The following is an 8,154-nucleotide window of genomic DNA, read 5'->3' as shown; positions in this document are numbered from 1 at the left end:
TCTTTACCAGGTTAAGTTGGGAATGAGGTAGAGCATGATGTGAAATAGAGTTGTATATGTTTCGTTGTTGTCATGGGATAGTGATAATATGTTGATGGGACACGGTTGTGAGAGGTTGTTACGGTAATTTTGATCTTGTTTTCAGATGAGACATCGGTAGACAGGGTAATGGAAAATGATTCGTGGAACATGTGTTGTAATGAGCTGAAAGCGGCAGGTAGTTCATAATCTTTTGTTGAGACAGTGAGTGTAGGGTGTTGGGGAAATTAGTGCCATGTTAAGTTGTGTATGAATTTTGCGGTAATGAAAGAAAGAACTTGAGGATCTAGTGTGCGTGTACGTAACGAGTGCGGATCGTGAGTTATGCTTCTGGGAGATAAGTGCCCTACGTAGAGAGGTATGTTGTTTGGCAGTAATAATGAAGAGTGGGTATGGTGATTTGCTACGAGTTTATGGTATAGGTTAGGTGCGCTGACGAATGAGTTGAGGAATGGGAAATGTTTATGTATGGGAGCCTTGGATATAAGAATGGTGAGTGTTTGGTTTATAGACGGTTATCTCTGACATGTGGTGGTACAGAGGGTAATGAGATATAGATATGGTTTGGTATTAGTGAGTTACGAGGACGTAACATTTGTCTTAAGAGGAGTAGGATGCGATAAAACAGATTTTGATGGTTGTACATATGGTAATATATTCGGAAGTTGAGTCTTGATGTAGAATAAAAGATCGATTCGTGTTGTGGGTGATTTTATTAAAGGTCATGACCGTGCTTGTAGTAGCGTGATGTTTAGGAGTGTGAGAATATTTCGCTAGTATTGACAGTTGGATGATGAGGTTACGAGTGTGAGTAAACTTCGAGGACGAAGTTCCTTTTAAGGGTGGTAGAATGTAACATCCCGTTTGATGTCTATGAGTGTCTTGGTATTGGATTTGATAGTTGATGATATTATGGAGCTAGCAGCATTAGAGGATGGTAGTTGGTTATGTATGGAGTTGGTGTCGTGAGAGATATATATGTGGTAGATACGATATAGTGAGTCATGTTGTGGAAGTAAACATAGTCGGTGGAGTGGGTGTTAAGAGTTCATGTTCTATGTTCGGTCGAGTTCTTGAGTCCTTAGCTAAGTTGTTGTGTCTTGGTCGAGTCTGTATGGTTGTTTTTATGTATGGGTCGAACTTCGGGGACGAAGTTCCTTTTAAGGAGGGAAGACTGTAATACTCCGTATTTATAAGTTTTGGGGTACTCTATCGAGTAGCCCTTACTCTGTCGAGTAAGGGTAAGTTACGAGATAAAATAGTTTCTGACCTGTTGGGTACTCGATCGAGTAGGCAGTACTCGATCGAGTAAGGGGGTACTCGATCGAGTACCTTGGGTACTCGATCGAGTGTCCGGTTTTACGGGGAGTTTTCTCGGGTTTTGTTAATTATGCGATTAAGGTATTTAAACATAGTCGTCATTGTTTTAAATCACTTTTACAAAACCTAAAACCCCGTTTAAGAGAAAAGCAACCGATTCATCTTCCTAATCGCATCCTTAGCAATTCCCGGAGTTCGACGGTCCGATTCTTGTCGTTATTCGTATCGTTGAGTTCCCTGCGTCAAGGGTAAGCTTTTAATATAATTTTTATAATGTTTTGTTAAGTTTGGTTAAACCCTAATTTAGAGATTGGGGGTTTTGTGTGTAGTTTGTGATGTGTAGCCTCTATGTGTTATATGATAGGAGGAGGGTTCGTAGAAGAGACTTTTTGATACAGCTGTTGATACCGTCTGATCATTGTGCTTTCCGGTAGGATTTCCTACTCGGTATTAGTCCCATAATGGGATATTGGTGATGTCTGTAGTTAGTTGTTTGATATGATGATTGCATTGTGTTTGTGGTTGTGATTGCTGTTGATGGTTCTCGAGATGCGTTATTGGCTGAGTGGGGTCACTTGAGGGAGTGACTTCACGCCCTAGTTTCGCCCTTCGTGGAACCCGCCACGGAAGGGGATGTGCACATTAATGGGACAGGGTTATCGCTCGGTATGATGAGCGGGGCTTAGGTGGGAACGGCTGCGGTCCCCCATGGCGGCAGTCGGTCCAAGGACATCAATGATTGAGATGATTGGAATTGGTTGGTTGTGTGTGTGACATTAAGTCGTCTGTTTATCTTATTGTTGATATATGTATTGAATTGTGTGATTAGTACTGACCCGTTTAAATGTTTTAAAAACCGTGGTGATCCATTCGGGGGTGGTGAGCGATTATTGAGCAGTGTGTGATATGACGCGTATGGGATAGTGGGATGAGTCATCACGTGGCGGTTAGAAGTCTTCCTTTGTGTCGACGAAGTCTAGTAGCTTTGATAGTTTTAGCTGTAGACCGTATGAGAACCTTGTAATTCCTTTTATTAGTTTTGGTTTGAACATGTAATCACTTAATCTATAATTACTTTAAAAGTACGTTTCTTTATTGTCTTATGATATTCAGTACCTCGGGCAACCGAGATGGTAGTATCCTTATACCTGAGTAGTCCTGGTAAGGCACTTGGAGTATGGGGGTGTTACAACTATATACAGTTCATGAGCTTCTCCTCTTTATCGGAATTTTGCTTACGACGACCCGAGCGTATTTTCTCCTCAGCGGTAACAAGGACGCACCGTTGTCGATCAAACACCTTTTCCTCCGCGATGCTAAGGACACGTCGTTGTCGATCCTTTTTTTTCTCCTCAGCGGTGCCAAGGGCGCGCCATTGATTGACTCAACATATGATTCTTCCCTACGGAGTTCGAGAGAAACAATTCCCGGAGAGTTCTATACTTTCAGATAACCCTTTCAGATAAACCTTCAGATCTTTCAGAAACTTGCCTTAATCTTTCAGACAAGCCTTCAAATTAGCCTTCAGATAATCCTTTTTCCATTCAGATAACTTCAGATAATCCTTTATTCCTTTAGGATAATTCCTTCATATGTTCAAACAACTTTCAGATAATCCTTTTAGTCCCCTTTAGATAACCCCTTCAGTAATTTCCAGAAGTTCTTTTTAGTTAAGTCCCTTTTCAGTCCTTCAGAGAGTTATCCTTCAGCCTTTTCCTTTAGAGATAGCCTTCAGAGTTAGCCTTCAGAAGTGTTAAGAAGTTTCTTCAGAATCCCGAGTAACCTCTAATACCTTCAGACACCGAGTTATCTTCAGACCAAAGAGTTTTGCCGAAGCGCCTTCAGTCTCGTTTCACCCAGGGGTGTCTCAGGTATGGTTTCTTCTTATGGCGGGCGAGCTTCCTTACATAGTCTAATGGACTTTAAATGACCCTCCCTGGAAGTCGACAGACTCTAAAATGTTCCCGACGACAAGTCCTTGGCTCAGACCCCTTGAGCCGCCTCGCGTCGCCATAGTCGTCAGCTTGTAATGTTCGATTGACCTGAAGGCTATACTTTAACTTTTGCCTTGTCCAAGCCTCAGTCAAAGTGGGGCTCTATAGATACCTCGTTTCTGTACCTCCCGCCAAACACCCAGTAATGATTGGGCCACATGTTTAGCATATGTCGCGATTTTATGATGTTTCGTAAATCGGTTATTAAACGGTAACTCATACACTTGTGTCTACCTCATGGTTGTCATCTAGGTGTCATTACGGTCGTTTTGGCAGTAATTAGAGTTCATTTGGAGTCCGGGTCAAAAACCGTCTTCATTTCCTAAAACCGTCAAATCCCGAGTCAAAAAGCAATGTACTTGTCTACCTAAGGTTAGGATGTCATAAAATGTTGTGAGTATATCTAATTTTGAGTCTCATATCACTTCTTTGGGCTAAATTTAAAATTTACATTACAAAATTGGAATTTCATTTAGTTAAAATGGCAACCCGACCTTTAGGCCCGTTTTACGAGATGATAACGACTTTTTTGGGTCAGGCCTATTTCACATAAAGTTCTATATCTTTCTCTTAGCTTTCCAACGCCACCGAAATCACCTTAATCCGAGTCTTGTAGAGAATGTTTTGCCTCAAATACGACAGGCTGTCAAACGCATTTTCTCGCACAGAAGAATCCTACCCGAGAAAGGACGCAGTAAGTACTGCGCCTCTTCCAAGGGACGCAACACCTGCTGCGCCTTTTCTCAAGGCTTTCTTTTTGTCCAAGTTTTCGTGTTTCAACTAAGTCGGTTGTTTCCGGATCTTTCTTTCCTATTCCTTTCCAAATTCTATCCTTACCATAATTCCTCCATATGATTAGTATAAATAGAGGCCTTTGCCTCACATATTTTTCATGCGAGTGTCCGCCCTTCTCTTCTCCCTTTGCATTCTAAGACCTTACTCTAAGCTTTCGACGCCTACGTGCTTGATCAATCGACCACGTAAGCTCAGATCATTCTGAGTACCAGTCACGTTGCATGACCAACCAATTTGACCACTACACCATAATTAATCAATCTTTTTAATTCCTTTTTCAAGGGCACTTTCATATTTGCATAGATCGAGTCGAGTTACCACTAAAAACCGATTTTGTTAAATTTCGCGATGCTAACATGTAAGTCTGAGGGTGTAAAATCCCAGTTTTATTTATTGTACTTTTATTTTGTATTTATTGATATAAATTTACGTCAAAAGCATGCTCGAAACCAATTTTAAAACCCCTTTTTAAACTATTTTTGCGAAACAGTGGAAATCAGACGTCGAGAAGAAACGCAGCAGCAGCTGCGCCTCTTCGAAGGATCGCAGCATCTGCCGCGCCTTATCCAGAGGCTACCGCTGCCCTGCTCTTCTTCTTCTTCCTCGATCTTCTGCAACTTTTCTATTTTTTTCTTATTTCTTGTTTCTTTTGTTCGTTTTAACATGTAATCACATCTTAATAATTCCTTTTCAAATTATAACGTTTAATCTTGACCTAAATCCCTTATAATCAATATTTGTGGGTTTTCGTCATCTTATTCAAACCCGGATTTAAGAGGCTCGATTCATTCATATCAAGTTCCTTGATTTCGTCTGTGATATATGTTTTAATTCCGTTTTCTTCATCAATTCTTAATCTTTAATTTCCGCCTCTAACCTCAAGTTTGTATATAAACCCGTTTTCGACATCGTAAATAATATCTAACTTATAATCATTCATTTCAATCTGTTTTTATCATTTTATGACGGTTCCTGATGCATATAAATTGACTAAATCACTTTGCTTCGAGTTATATATCAATAATCAATCCTAATCAAACAACCAACGATAACAATTGACAAGTATGACTTTCACAGTCATAAACCAATTCAAGAACAGTCGCATGAACTGATGCGCCTCTTCTAAGGGACGCAGCAGATGCTGCGCCTGTTTTGCGGTGGTTTTTGCCTCTGAACTCGTCTTGTTTTGACGTAGGCATTCTAATTAGGTTTTAGTCGACTATTATTCATATTTTCCATATTTTTTATTTTTTTTTATTTCCTTTTTTTATTTCCTTATTTTTATTTCCTTATTTTTATCTTCCTAATTTATTTTATTTCCTAATTTCTCTTTATTTCCTTATTCTTCCAATTTCCTTATTTTTCCAATTTCTTTATTTGTTCTAATTTCCTATTTCTTTTAATTTCCTTATTTCTTCTATTTTCTTTTATCTCTTTATTCTTTTCTTTCCAAATCCTTTTTAAGCATGTTTATGACGTAAATTCAAGTTTATCAGTTGTAATTTATTTCTTTATTTCGTATTTATTTTGTATGATTTATTTACTTGGTTTTCACATGTAAATTAATCTAAATTCCAACTTTGACATAATTAATTACTAAATTCTTTGTTCACCGACATAGTCTAATCTCACATGCTAGGACTAAAACGTTAGATTTTGTATTGCATGCATATAATCGACGACATATCAACTATGAACGACTTCTCCAATCATTAGTAGAGGCTGCTATCGAGGCGGGCGGGATTAGGTGTTCAGTAAAAGGGCTTCCTAATACGTACCTTCACCCCTTACTCCAGATCTCTATGAACATCTGTGTTCATTGGCATCCACGAGAGTCATTCTAGACATAGAATGCTAAGGGTAACGAGTTCTTAGTGTTCATGTCACTACTTTGTGTCTTGACATGACACGAGGTATTCGAACGGTTCCAATTTCCCATAAAAATTGGTGGTGACTCCACAAATGCACGCTTATACAAGCGCCGTCCACGCGCGCCGCGGTGTGGCCCATGTCCACACATAGAGCGGTGCAATGCCCCGCACCTCCGCAACCTTCGCAAACAACAATTTGACTAGTAGAGGACACGACATTGAGTTGTTGAAGAGAATCTTTAGCATCCCGGTTCACCAATCGTTGTTGGAGTAATACGAGTTGAGTTTTCAAAACGGTGGTGTCGGAAGCTTCTTCTTTACCTTTGATGGGCACACTTCGGGAATTGACATATTGCGCGTCATGGATCGCCATGGATTTAATTGTGGTATGAGCAATATCCGTGTCAATTTGATCAAACCACCCATTGTTTGCGAAATCAAGAATCCTTCGGGACTCGACACAACATCCATTGTAGAATGTTATAGCTAGGAACCAAGCATCCAACCCATGATGTGGGAATTGTCTTTGTAGCTCCTTGTACCTTTCCCAAGCTTTATATAAGCTCTCAAGAGCTTGTTGACGGAATCCGGTGATTTGGCTCCTCAAAGTTTGAGTTTTCTCCGGTGGATAAAACTTTTGATAGAAAGCAAGAGCCAATGTTTCCCAATTTGTGTTCCCCATGGCGGTGCGATCAAGGCTATTGATCCATAATTTTGCCTTGTCCTTCAAAGAGAAAGGGAAAAGTATTTCCCTAATTTGGGCTTGAGTGATACCCGTTTGCCGAATCATGGAGCAACAGTCACAAAAGTTTTGCACATGCAAATTGGGATCCTCCAAAGGACTTCCCCCAAATTGCTTCCTCTCCACAAGGCAAATGAAAACCGGTTTGATCTCGAATTCCGGGGCGGTAATTTGAGTAGTAGTGATACCGGCCGGAAGCATAGCCGCGGTGAGCTTGGAATGATCGGAAAGTTTCACCATCTTTTCAGTTGGAGATGGTGGTGGTGGTGGAGATGATGAACTAGAAACCTCCCCCCCTTCAAAAGCTTTAAGATCATCTAAGTAAGACATTCTTGCACTTTCAACTTGCACGGGAGAAGCGGCTTCTTTAACTTCTTTCCTAAAACGTCGTCTTCTACGAAAGGTTTTCTCGGGCTCGAAATCCGGTGAAAGCAAATCTCCTACACGAGAAGACCTGAGCATAAGACAACAATCTCAAGAAAATTGTAAGAAACGGTCTCAAGGAACAAGTGTTCCTCAAGACAAAAGAAAACAAGATAGAAGTCAACAAATCTAAACGCAGGAAAACCATGCTCCCCGGCAATGGCGGCAAAATTGGATAGGCTATGCCACGCACCTAATCAAAGATAATTTCCCTAGACACAAATTAATGTAGTACGAGGGGTCGAACATAAGGAGACGGGAATTGCGCTATGAAATGCTATGAGTAGACTTCTATCAAGGTCGATAACGATCGATTGGTTTGATGATTAGCAAATGAAACGATATAAAAATATATGATTAAAGGAGTCTAGGGGAGTCGGGTCACACATGCAATTGTATATATATGTTCATGTTAAACTCAGAATAAATAACATTGTCAATTGTTTAGGCTTAAAGACACCCACCTCTCGATATTAGTGTCAACCATAGACCGGGTCCTAGAGAACTCTCGTTATGACTAGGTCGTCCAACTACACATGCTTAGTCTAATTCGATTTCGTGCCTCTCGACTTACAGAATGAATTAACAAACTTAATCGATGAATATGGCCACTAAACAAAGATTAATCATGACGATACAAACATGTGATAGAAACAATTAGACAATATTACATTAACCTAATTTATCATTTTACATATATTAGTTATTGCATGGCTTCCCTAGTCCCTAGACTAAGGAAACTTAGTTACTCGTAGTGAAATGTGAATTACAAACTATGAGGTATGAAATGATAAACATGATTATAGAAATGATATAGACTAAAGGGTGAATTACGGATTATGAGAATTAACTATGTGATAGAATTAAAATACGTTAAACTAAATACTAATGATAAAGCTATGTAATAACTGAAATAGAAATGTAAACTAAATAAACTAAAATTATAATTACCGAATAAGGAATAGAACTT

The 8,154-nt window shown here is 39.6% G+C and overlaps 1 non-coding gene across 1 annotated transcript; it reads left to right on the top strand.

The window, feature by feature from the left end:
• Positions 1 to 6,522: 6,522 nt before the first annotated feature.
• LOC141635262 (small nucleolar RNA R71) lies at positions 6,523 to 6,629 on the top strand. The gene has a single exon (XR_012539961.1). It is a non-coding gene; the product is annotated as a small nucleolar RNA R71 (small nucleolar RNA).
• Positions 6,630 to 8,154: the final 1,525 nt, after the last annotated feature.

Source organism: Silene latifolia, chromosome Y, assembly GCF_048544455.1.
Source record: "Silene latifolia isolate original U9 population chromosome Y, ASM4854445v1, whole genome shotgun sequence".
Classification (NCBI taxonomy): Eukaryota; Viridiplantae; Streptophyta; class Magnoliopsida; order Caryophyllales; family Caryophyllaceae; genus Silene; species Silene latifolia.
This window is presented reverse-complemented; position numbering and strand designations above follow the sequence as displayed.